Source organism: Rhinopithecus roxellana, chromosome 9, assembly GCF_007565055.1.
Source record: "Rhinopithecus roxellana isolate Shanxi Qingling chromosome 9, ASM756505v1, whole genome shotgun sequence".
Taxonomy (NCBI): domain Eukaryota; kingdom Metazoa; phylum Chordata; class Mammalia; order Primates; family Cercopithecidae; genus Rhinopithecus; species Rhinopithecus roxellana.
The window spans coordinates 63,707,418-63,720,340 of NC_044557.1; the positions used below are offsets into that span (position 1 = coordinate 63,707,418).

A 12,923-nucleotide genomic window follows, 5' to 3' on the forward strand; every position below is an offset into this window, starting at 1 on the left:
TAATTTCATTTTCCTGTCCCTTTAGATGGGAATAATTAGAGATATGTGCCCTGTAGCAATAATATGAAGATGAATTAAATACAAAGATGTAGTCTTAAGTGAGCAAAATAAATCCTAGGAAGTACTCTCAAGAAGAATGTATTTGTTAAACTGGATAATAAGGAAACTACTGCCTGCTTGTGATTAAAAGAAACTCATTAGATTAGAGAACAAGTTTTCCCATCTGGTCTCTAGACCAGCATCAGACTACATTATACCCTTGGGCTCCAAATGAGGGTAGCTAGATGCTGATTTCTTACTTGTTTTTTCATCAGATTGCCACACTATTGGTATACAATTTGGAAAAGTAGATATAATGCAGTATTTCTTATTTTGTTCACATTAATCTGACAGGACACTGAAATACATGACTTTTTTTCATAAAAATTTTCTCACATGATATGGTATTACACTCATATTTTTAGGGTAAATCACATACCCTTGTTTTCTAATTTTCCTCTTGAGAATGTCCATGTTAGAAGTATTTAAGTTGTTTCTCACTTGTAACATAAAGGATGTTTTGTTTTAAATTCATCTATTTTTGATTTTTTGCCTATGGATTACAAAAGTGAGAGCATACAGGTATACAGACAAAACCAAACAAAAACACCTGTAATTCCAACCACCTAGAGAGAACTCATATTAACACTTGCTGTATAACCTGTTAGATCTTCTAAGTTTCCATTGCCATTGCATTCCTAGCAGTGAATTATGAGGGACAGGAAAGAAGCCTCTGAGAAGCTACAGTAACATGTAATTGTACACTGTACTTGTAGCCACTTTACTGATGCACACACAGCAAGCTCCAGGCCTTAGCCGGTAGAAAGCAAAGCAGAGGAAGCTTAACTCTCCACAGTCATTTGAAGATGCATAGCTTGCATATCCCTCAGAGACCCTCAGGATTCCCTGGACACTGGAGCCAGGATGGGAAGGTGATCATAAGAGAACAACTGGCTCAGGAGTGTGGGGAGCAGTAGTCTTCATATTATAGACACATAGTTTCTGGGTGGAGAGGAGGTCAGTGGGAAAGAATGAATAGACAACCACTGTCACCAGCACACCTTTCATTTTCATACTTTGTTGCACTGTTTCAAAGGCCTTTTTGTATTTTTTACAAGTTTTATTTTCACAGCATTCCTGTGTAGTATTATTTGTTATGCATGTTTTATAGATAAGGAGACAAATAGAAATGTTAAGTTAGGTAGTGGTAGGGTTAGGACTGAACTCCTTATCTTTTAATTCTCAATACAGTGTCACTTTGACTTTGTCTCACTCCCCTAGGTTTTGGCAGCATGATTTGTCTGTTAGAATAGCCAGGCTGTGAAGTTTGAAAAGAAGGGCTGAGAAATCACTGGAATAGTAGGCCACATCTAAAGCTAAACTAATAGGGGATTCTTAGTCCAAGTATGAACTTTGCAAAGTCTTAATTGTGTTACCAAAAATAATAGGAGCTTTTTAATGACAAACTCTAAACATAAAACAGGTATCTAATAAACTTTGTTGTTTCTTTTAAATTTGTAACTGCATCTTGTGGATGTAACTTTTAAAATAAGCTGCAGTCATTATAATCTTAAGACTAAAACCTAGATGATATTTATAAAAAACAATGTCTTCTTACTATATTTCTATATGCTAATGTAAGTGTTTTAGGACCCTCTGAAGCCAGAAGCCTTAATGGGCCCAGGGGGTCTTCATGGAATTACTTACATTCACAGTTGCAGATTCTGCTGTGTTCTAATGAGAGTCTACATGAGGATCAGAAAAACTAGCCACTCAGCTTCAAACTGCACCTGGACCTTGTCATAGATGCACAACTGAGCAAAATATTCCTTTTTCCAGACTCCAAGTCATATCCTGCATCGCCCAGCAAGCTTCGTTTTAGGAACATTTGTGTCTGCATGTTTATGCTGCCTTGGGTGTTAGTCAATTCATAGTCTCAGGGAGGATTTCTAAAGTTCATGGAACTTAACTCCATTAAACAATGTAACTAACATTGCAGAGATCAACAAAGTGGCAGTGACACCTGGAAAGGTTTCAAAGAGGTCAAGATATCTTAAAACCACACAAGAGGTTGCTAACAACAGTTAAGTCCCAATAGGATGAAAAGAAACATGGACACAACCAATTCTAGAAATCCAAAGCTGACAAACCTTTCAGAATTGAAAGTCATAAAATGCTCCTTATAGTTTCTAACACATACTCTGGGGCAGAATCACTTAACATTCTGGATATCTCACAACAATTTCTTGCCTAAACAAACAAAGGAAGAAGAAAACTATTTCCTAGGGAATAATTGAATATATTCAGCTGCACAGAATCATAGATGCCATCACAAAGGGCTCTTAAATATTCCAATTCAGTAGACTTCAGATCAGGTTGGATGAGAACAATAACCAGCAAGGGACTGCTCTTCAGAAAAGTATGTCAGATTATGCTACATTGAATCTAGGGACTAGAGGTGTGAGTGTACAGAATGTTTCCCACAATATAGGCAGTATGTGCAGATCATAGTCAAGGGAAGCTTTCTTTAATTTAGATAAACAAGCTATAGTGACATCAACTAGTAGGATTAACATAAAACCAACTAGTAGGATTTATGTAGAGGCTGTTTAACTTCCTTTTTTGGTTAATAGAGAGCACTGTTGGTTAAACTGCTTGGAATAGTATTGCCTTTATCTTTTATGTAAGGATTTATGCTTGCTTTTAACCTCAAACGTACAATTTATGGATTATGCATTTTTTTCAGAATCGCAGAATTCTAGTTACCAATGACTTAATTGTGGTAATCAAACCATCAAGCAAGTGGAAATAGGCTCTAGACAGACCTATGGAAAATAATATAACATTTACCCGAAATGAATGTAACAGAAGTTTCATAAGCTCATGAAACATAGCAAATATTTAAAACTGCAGGTCAGGAATAGTGGTTCATGCCTGTAATCCTAACACTTTGGGAGACTGAGGCAGGAGGATTACTTAAGGCCAGAACTTCTCAAGACCAGGCTGGGCAACATAACAAGACCCAATCTCTACAAAAAATTTAAAAGTCATTGGGGTGTGGTGGCACATATCTGTAGTCCTAGCTACTTGGGAGGCTGAGGCAGGAAGGAGTATTACTTGAGCCCAGGAATTCAAGACCAGCCTAGGCAATATAATGAGACCCCATCTTAAATAAAAAAGCAAAGTGTAACAAGGTAAAATTAATTTCAATGAGCGGCAGAGCATCTTGGAAATATTCATTAAACAGAGTGACACATAGTGACAAAAATATAAATCCTGTATTACTTTAAAGCAGAGGTGGCAAACTTTTCCTATAAAGGGCCAGATAGTAAATATTTTAAGCTTTCAGGATTTACAGTTTGTTGCAGCTACTCAACTCTGTGTAAAATCAGCCATAGGTGATATAGAAATGAATGAGTGTGGCTATGTGCCAATGAAACTGTATTTATGGGCAATAACATTTAAATTTCATATAATTTTCAAACATCACAATTATTACTCTTTTGATTTTTTTCATCCATTTAAAAATGTAACAACCATTCTCTGCTCATAGGCTATCCAAAAATAGGCTACATGCCAAATTTGGCCTATAAGCCTAAGTTTGCCAACACTTGCTTTAAGATTTCTCAATTGATCAAATTCAGTAGACTAAAGGTTTGATTTAAAATTGTTTTCACTCTGACCTCACTGGTATTCCTATCATTTGAAAGCTTGGTACAAAGTTCCAGAAATTGAGAAATGACAGATAATCATTTAAATCTAACTTTTATGTAATTAACCTGTACTCACCAAATTACAGTAAAATATTTTTGTTATACTCATTCTGGTCCTAATCAGTGTATAACAGAAAGTTCTCCAGTTTTCTTTTTGTATGTAACAATATTTTAAAATGAGACCTGGTCATTTTTTCATTTGTCTAAAATGGAAAGCAACAGGTTTTGAGTATCTGCCTATCTTTTAGTAATTCCAGCCAGTTGTCAGTTTCATTAACGAGACTGTAATTCTTAGTTACTGTGCTTTACAAATTCATTTGTATAATGCATGTATACATATGTATTTAGAGAAAGAGCATATTTCTTGTTGCCACAGTAACAATTTAAAAACTTAAAAAGCAGACTTGGGGGACAAAGAAATACTCTGCATTGCCAAAGCTGATAAATTTTTCAAGTGTTCTCCTATGTGTGCATGCATGTTAAAGTTTGTTTAGAAAAGGCAAATGAATAGACACTACTACACACTGGAGTTGCTAATGGAATTGGTACTTTATTTCTAGAAAGCAGTTGGGTAAGAAACTTCAAAGCTATTAAAATTATCGTAGACTTTGACCCAGTAAGTCTCCCAATAGTAATCTACCCTCTGGAGAGAATGCAAATTAAAACAAAGATTTTTATACAAACAAAGTTTATCACAGTTTGTCACAAAATATTTAAAGCACCAAAATGTTCACTTTTAAGGAGTTAAGTAAAATCTGGCATAAGACTATCTTATAGATATATTATGGGATCTTTACATTTTTACATGGAATGGGGGAAGTGCTACCTATCATATCATATAAGTCAGAAAAGCAGAATATAAAATTCTATATATACAATGTGATCATAACAACACACAAGTAAATGCATTAAAAATACTGGAAAAAGACATGTCAAAATGTTATCACTGGTTGCCTCTGAATGTTGAGTTAAGGTGATATACGTCTATTTTTGTCACATTTTTACGTACTTTTCAACTTCTTAATAAGGACAAAGAAATTAAATTTGAGACATTAAGCACCAAACACACCCAAAATTCACATACAGACTAAAAGGAATTCCAAATACTAACTCTTAGGAACAGCAGCAAGTGTAATGATATATCAAGAGTGGTTATCTTGATATACTTCTTACACAAACTATGGCAATAGTTTTTCTCAGTTGTTCTCTTAGTTAACAGTTTTGCCCTGTTTTAACTCTGACTTATCTTGCAGACTACAGCTGAAGTAATTCTCCTAAATACTTTATTACACTTTCCTGTCCAGAAACCATCACAGGCTACACCATGATTTATTAAATAATATCCAAATTATCTGGCATCCAAGGCCTAACTCAGTCTTTTCACAGGCCCTCCTGTCGGCCATTATTTCTCTGTAGCTGTTTATTTAGTCTCCCTCACGTTCATTTTTTAATCAGTATATTTTTATGTATTACCTATTGTGTTTAAATATATACATTCTTCTAAGGAACTTACTATCTATTGAGGGACCCAGAAAAGTAAACAAAGTATTATAGACATGACAGTATCTATCAATCTATCAGGATATCATTGCAATAGTTCAGGACAGAGAGAAATGAGGGGTGACTAATGAAAACACTAGCCGTAGGGAAGAAATGCCAGGGAATCAGGAAGTAAAATCAGTTGCATCTGGATATGAACAAAGTCTTAATGGGAACCCAAAGGAAATGTTTCCAAACCCTACATGAGGATGGGAATCTGGCAAGGCTTCCAGACAGAAGGGATATTTGTATTACATGTTAATGCCTTGGAGTTAGCTAGGCCAGTGAAGTGAGGGTGGAGGCAATATTCCAGCTAAAAGGACCAACATGTGTGAAAGCCACGGAAACACGAAACAATATGGCACAGAAGGGGAACTTGACTAATTTGGCTACAGTGTAGAGTACATGTGTGGAGCTGCAAGAGGGGGAAATAGGCTAAAGCCATGAGGGCTCTTGTATGCTGTGCTAAGAAGTTTTAATGCTGTCTTCAGGCCATGATAGCACAAAGGTATGATAATCTACATACCCAGAGAGATCAAAGTTAGCTTTCCACAGAAGCTGAGCTTGAACAGTAAGTATAGGTTGCCCTAGTGGACGATAGTGGAGGAAGTACACCAAGAAGCATCAGGAAGGTTATATAAACAGCAAGTTATGGTCAAGGGATTTCAGTTTTTGTGCAGTGTAACTCAATCATAAAAATTACAGAGGAGATATATGGTGGTCCACTGGCTCTTAGAGTGGTAGTGGTGGGGAACCCCTGATTGTAGGGATGGCCAACTTTCATGGTGTAAATACTCCAAAGCTTATTTCAAGCTACCAATGGTTTGACCACCAGTTTGCAAAATCTCTGCATACTTAATTGCTGGTTTTCACAAACAAGTATGAGCCAGCTGCAGCACACCACTGTCTGGCGGAGTTATGTTCTCAAGAGCCTGGGAATCCATTTCAAGAAGATATACATCTATGTGATGGGCAGCTCTTGGCTACTGAACGAGTTTAAGTAGAGGAATGCCATGATCACAGATGTATTTCAGAAAAGTTCTAGTGTATTTGAGAAGAGAGTCTAGAGAAGATTGAGAATACAAGCAGAGACTACTATGGGTACTGCTGCATAGTCCAGGAGTGAGAGAGATTATAGTAACAGAGCTAAGACAAAGTAGAAGGCATTAAATGGTATAAGTGCCTAAGAAACTGATATTTCTGTGTATAACAGCCACACATTCTGAACAGAACTTAAAAAACAACAACAACAAAACAAACAACAACAACAACAACAAAACTACCTGAAGGCTCTGGAGACTAAAACAAAGGCAGATTTTGGAGGAGAGTCAAAATTTTGAGCAAGTAATTTGCAGGATGACTTTCCCATTTTTTTGACTTTGCCTTGAGGCAACTGCAGTCACGGCAGAACAGGGGTGGCCTATCATCTTTCTGGCCCAGGGTACCAGAGGAAATAGCCAAGCATCCAAGGATGCTAGAGAGTGAAGAGAAAACCCTGGAGAGGAGAAAGCCATAAAATGGGAATATAATATTTTTAAATTTGGCCCAACTGTTCAGCTTGGGGCAAACTGAATGCAGTTTGTACCCAAGGCTTAAAGAAGTAAACTAACCTGAGCTGCTGCTCACCCAAGTATGAGAATTTCCAGTTTGAGTCTAAACAAGTTAGTTACCTGTTAACTACAACATCAACACTCTTTGGAGCAGTCATAAGAGAATCCAGAGTCTCCACAACAAAACATGTACAATGTCCATAATATAACCCAAAATTACTTGACAGATAAGAGTCAGGAAAAAGAAATGTTACTCAGTTTCAAGGGAAAGACAATTAATAGATGTTAATCCAAAGATGACCCAGATGTTGGCATTATCAGACATGTACTCTAAAGTGTCTGTGTCAAAGGTGAAGGGATTTTACACATGTAATTAAGGTCCTAAATTAGTTGATTTTTAGTTAATCAAGAGAGAAAATCTTTCGATGGGCCTAAGATAAAAACCCTAAAAGAGTGATTGGACCCTTTTGTAAGGAGAGAGAGGCACAGAGGCTCCCGCTGGCCTTGGGAAGCAAACTGTCATGTTTTGATGGCCTATTAAGAGGGTCCTGGGGCAGGGAGCTGTGGGAAGCCTCCAGAACCTGAAGGTGGCTGCCAGCACGAGGCAGTAAGAAGTTAAGGCCCTTGTCTTGTAGCCACAAGAAAATAAATTCTGCCAACAACTTAAGCAAACTTGAGTAGAGTCTTCCCAAGTCAAGCTTCCAGATCAGAATGCAGCCAACTGACAGCTCATTTGGAGTCTTATGAACCCTAAACAGAGAACGCAGCTAAGCTATACATGGACTCTTGACCAACAGTCACTGTGAGAGAGTAAATGTGTGTTGTTTTAAGCTGCTAAATTAGTGCTAATTTGTTACAGAGCAATAGAAACATAATACATGGGCCAAGCATGGTGGCTCACGCCTGTAATCCTAGCACTTTGGGAGGCCGTGGCGGGTAGATCTCTTGAGTTCAAGTGTTAAAGAGCAGCCTGGGCAATATGGCAAGATCCTGTCCCTACCAAAAAAAAATTAGCCAGGCATGGTGGTGCACACCTATAGTCCCACCTACTCAGGAGGCTGAAGTGGGAGGATTGCTGGACCCTGGGAGGCAGAGTTAGCAGAGAGCTGAGATCACACCACTGCACTCCAGCCTGGGCCACAGAGCCAGACCCTGCATGAAAAAAATATATATGTGTACATATATATATGTGTGTGTGTGTGTGTATATATATATGTGTGTTTGTGTATATATGGAGACAGGGTCTTACCCTCTCCCCATATATATATAAAGTACATGATGGAAGAATAAAGTAAATTTGAAGATACCAGGAACATCATTATGAAACTACTGAAAACCAAAGATGAAAGAGGAAATTTTGAAAGCAGCCAGAGGAAAACACATTACCTACAACACATTAGGAGAACAACAATCAAATTACTATGGACTTCTCTTTAGATACCATGGAGGCTAGAAGACAGTGGAACAGCATCTTTAAATTGCTGAGAAAAGGTTTAACTTGATAGAGGTCTGTTTGGAAGATATTTGGGAGGTTAAAATAACTAGGATTTGATTATTGATCATGGAAGAGAAGGGTCTGGTTTGACTCTGAGATTTCAGACTTAGGTGATGTGTTGCTAGTTTTGCTATTGGCCAAGTCAGGGAGCTGAGTAGGAAAATGTTTGAGAGACAGATAATGGGGCAGGGTGTAAGAGCACAACAGAGTAATCCTGAAAACCATTTTAGACACGTTGAATTTTAGGCTGCTATAGAGGGCAGGAAGGATGGCATATTAGAAAAAGCACAAATTTGAAGCCATAAATACCTGAGTTTCACTCCTAAGGTTTGATAGCTGCATGAAGAATGGACAGTTTCTTAATTTCTTGGAGCTTCAACTTCCTCTTTTGCATAATTAAGTGACTATTGTAAATATTCCATGAAAAACATTTATAAAGCTCCTAGTAAAGGACTCAGCTTGGCTGGGTGCAGTGGTGACTCACGCCTATAATCCCAAAACTTTAGGAGGCTAAGATAGGAAAGATAGCTTGAGGCCAGGTGTTTGAGACTAGTCCGGGGCAACATAGCAAGACCCTGTCTATACAAAACGTTTTTTAAAGTAGAAAGAACTTGGCTCTCTATAACCAAGGGTTCCTTTTTAGTCCTTTTCCCCTAACTAGACATCCAAATGGACATGTAAAGTAGACAAATTCAATGTAAGAGGCTGGAGCTCAAAAGAATAGTCTGACCTGGAGATACAAATTTGGCCTGTTATTGGTGCCTAGCTAGAAGTGGGAACAAATAAGCATGCCCAAGGAGAGAGTCCTAAGAGAAGAACTATCTGTTGCTGCAGAACAATGTACAATGGTGATACAGGCATACGATAACTACAGTAGACATTTCCATGCATAAAATGAGAAAACAGAAGACACACAGGAGTTTCTGATCCATAGAAATTCTTAAATTCAATCAGATAAATGTTGGAAGTTTCTTAATTAGTACTCAGTATTGCTCCCGCTTGGAAATAGCTCCCCGTTGCTCGTGGCTTTGTGCACTTGGCTCCAGCCTCTGAGTCACGCATTCTTTTCCATGAAAAGTAGCTCTTGTTTGCACCTTGTAGTTTTCCCAGCCTGCTTTCTGCTGGTAGAATTTTGAAGGTTCAGAGTCGTCTTTTCATTTTGTACTATCCTTACCTCTTTCAGTCTAAGTTGGCAGTGTTTCTGCCAATATTATTCTTTAAACAACTTTGTGGGTCTCTTGTTATTCTTACTGAGGTTTACTATATTAGACAAAATTACCCCCATGTATCTTTTAGATAAGCCCTTCTCTACTTTAAGATTTTTCTGATATTACTGAGGGACATAACCCTTCAGTGTCTTAGAACTCCTTTTGTTTGACTAGTTCTCTGAGCCATCAGTTTAGGTCTTTCTAAGGTCTTTCAGATTTTACAGGTATATTATTTGCTTCATATTTAGACCCAGCTTTTCTGACCATGTCCTGGATTTGATCTTTGCTGGGAAGCCATTTCTTGATTTTAGCATCATTTGCGTCTGATAAAGCTAGGAACTTTCAAAATAGCGAGTCCTGTCTCCTTTTTATCTGACAGTCCTTCCTTAAGCTTATATCTCCCCTTGTGGATTTTAATATTAGCAGCAGGTAGAAGCTAGGAGGCACTTCAACACTGCCTAGAAATCTACTTAGCTAGATCATGTAGTTTATTAGGCAAATTTTCTACTTTCCGTGTTACTGCAGGTGATAGTGTTGAAAAACTTTCTGCCACCACATAGCAAGGATCCCCTTTCCACCCATTTCCAATAACATTTTTCTCACTCTCTAGCTGGCAGTCTCCTCTAGGACCATCATGTTTCTATTAGTAATCTCTCTGAAGTATGTAGACATTAACTAACACTCTTTCCAAGTTCTTCCAGTTTTTACTCACTTTCCAGTTCCAAGCCTCCTCCACATTTTAGACTTTTGTTACAGTAGTATCCCATTTACAGATACTAAATCTCTATTATTTACCTATTGCTGTATAAAAAATTACCCCAAAACTTGAGTATGTAAAGCAACAAGCACTTATTATCCCACAGTCTTGTTAGTCAAGAATTTGGGGCATGGTCTAACTGAGTGATTCCAGCTCAGCGTTTCTGATAAGGTTGTAATCAAGACAGCAGATGGAGCTGCACTCATCTGAAGGCTGGTCTGATCTGGAAGATCCATCTCCAAAATACTTACCTACATGACTCTTGGTAGGAGGCCTCAGCACTTCACTACAGGGATCTCTCCAGAGAGTTACTCGAGTAGTCCCATGACATGGCAGCTGCTGTCTTCCAGATCAAGTGATCCAAGGCAGAAGCCACAATATCTTTTATGGCCTAGCCTCAGAAGTCATTCATTGTCTTATTTGTAATATCCCGCACAGATCTGTCCTATTCAGTGGGGGACTACACAAAGGCACAGATAACGAGAGGCAAGGATTACTGGGGCTATCTTGGAGGTGAGCTTGCAAAAGGATCAGTAGCTGAATTTGGGAGTTGGGCTGTGAAATAAAATGTATTGAGGGGAAATAAGAGCTATGAGGAAAACCAAGATGTCACAGGAAAACCAGGACATAATGGTGTTTCAAAATCCAAAAAGGATATTTAGAGGGATAGAATTATCAGTGTTGTTAAATGTCCTAAGGGAACTGAGTGAGGTAAGAATTGAAAAAAAGAGACTATTGTGTTAGGCAATTGGAACATCATTGATGGCTCAAGGAAAGCACTTTCAGTAGAGAGATAGGGATAAAAGCCAGATTACAGTGGGCTGAGAAGTGAATGGGAAGTGATGAAGTGGTGATGATGAGCATGAAGTTTTTGTTTGTTTGTTTTAGTATTAATTATGTGTTAGCTACAGAAAGCCACAGGGTTAAGGAACAATTTTAAATGGAAGAAGAGTTAGGCACATTACTATAGGAGAAGAAAAATAAAGAAATTAATGATGCAGAAGAGAGAATGACTAATGGCATAAAATCTTAGAAGGGAAGAAAAGGAAAGAATTCAGATCACAAGTGGAAGGATTGATCTTGAAGGAAGAAGTTTATACCAAATATTTATTGCTGTTTAACAAACCATCCCAACACTTAGTGACTTAAAAACCATATATTAGCTCGTGAGTCTGTTGGTCAGACATCTAGGTGAACTCAAGAGGTTCTTCTGTGGGTCTCACCTGGTCTTACTTAGGAGGCTGAAGTCAGCTGGAAATCAGTGAGGGCTGGGTGGTCTACAATGGCCTCACCCACATATTTAGTGGTCAGCAGGCTGTTTGCCAGGTGTCTTGGTTCTCATCCAGTTGATCTCACCAATAAGCTAGCCAAGCTTCTTCACCTGGTAACACTGTCCCAGGAGAATGAGAGCAGAGACTCCAAGGCCTCTTGAACCTGGGCTCAATTCACACAGCATCACTTCGACTACATTCTGTTTCACAGAGCAAGCCACAAGGTTAAGCCAGATCCAAACAGTAAGGAACTACATCTTGGTGAGAGTTGCTGCAGAGAATTTGTGGCCATTTGCAATATACCACAATAGTCTCCTCCTATTCTTGAGATAGGAGGGAATGAAGATGGGCATGAATATGGTTGAGGTTGTATTGGATGTTTGCTGAGAATGAAAGGGAAGAAAAAGAGGACTTTAATAAGGTATTGTTTCCACAATATTTAATCCTGTATCTTGCTTATAATAGACAGCCGGGAAGTGTTCCTTTATTTTTGTTATTTTTTTGAGACAGAGTTTTGCTCTGTGGCCCAGGCTGGAGTGCAGTGACACGTCCACAGCTCTCTACAGCCTCTGAGTCCTGGGCTTAAGTGATCTTCCTACCTCTGCTTCCAAAAGTGCTGGGATTACAGGAGTGAACCACCACACCCAGCCAATAAATGTTCATTGAATAAGTTTTGGGATTTCTCAAGAACATAGATTTAAAATCTTAATAAAATTATAAACACTATAATTTGCATAATGTTGGATACTTTTGTATATACTATTAATATACACACAAAAGAGGCACTGATCTCAAAATACATGCATCAATATACTGTCAATTAAGTTGGGCTCTTAAGAGTAGCTCCTGGTCGCACGCCCCTCCCCTTTTTCCCATTCCTGCCCCTTTGGCCTCCTTATGGCCTCTAATGAAAAGTCATAAAATAGAAACATGCTACAGAAGAAGATTAGCAATATACTTCAAATTGGGCACAACTTTCATGTGTGTCTAACTCTTCACATTTTTGTTTAGCCTTTTGTGCTTATTCTATGAAAATTTTTATTGTTTACCATAAACTAAAAGTATATAGCTTAATCACTAAATATTATATATTTAAAGTAGATGTCATTACAAGTTAAATTTGCCGCATACTGTCTTTCTCTAATTGTGGAAATAGTTTCCCAGAAATCTACAGTATCACCCTTATTGTTGTGTAGGGCACAGCTGTCTGCAACTAGCAGTTCCATTTGGGGAGGAAGGATTTTATGCCTTTGCTCCCGAGTGGCAGTAACAAGCTTCTTTTTATTGTTGCTGACATTAAGATAGCTAAAATCAACAGTGAGGTAAACACTTCTTGGGACCATCTGGCAAG

General features: G+C 38.2%; 1 protein-coding gene across 8 annotated transcripts in view; it reads left to right on the forward strand.

Annotated features, from left to right (window-relative positions):
- Positions 1-12,923, forward strand: part of VPS13B (vacuolar protein sorting 13 homolog B) — a 904,863-nt gene that overhangs the window by 812,198 nt on the left and 79,742 nt on the right. The window lies entirely within an intron of this gene.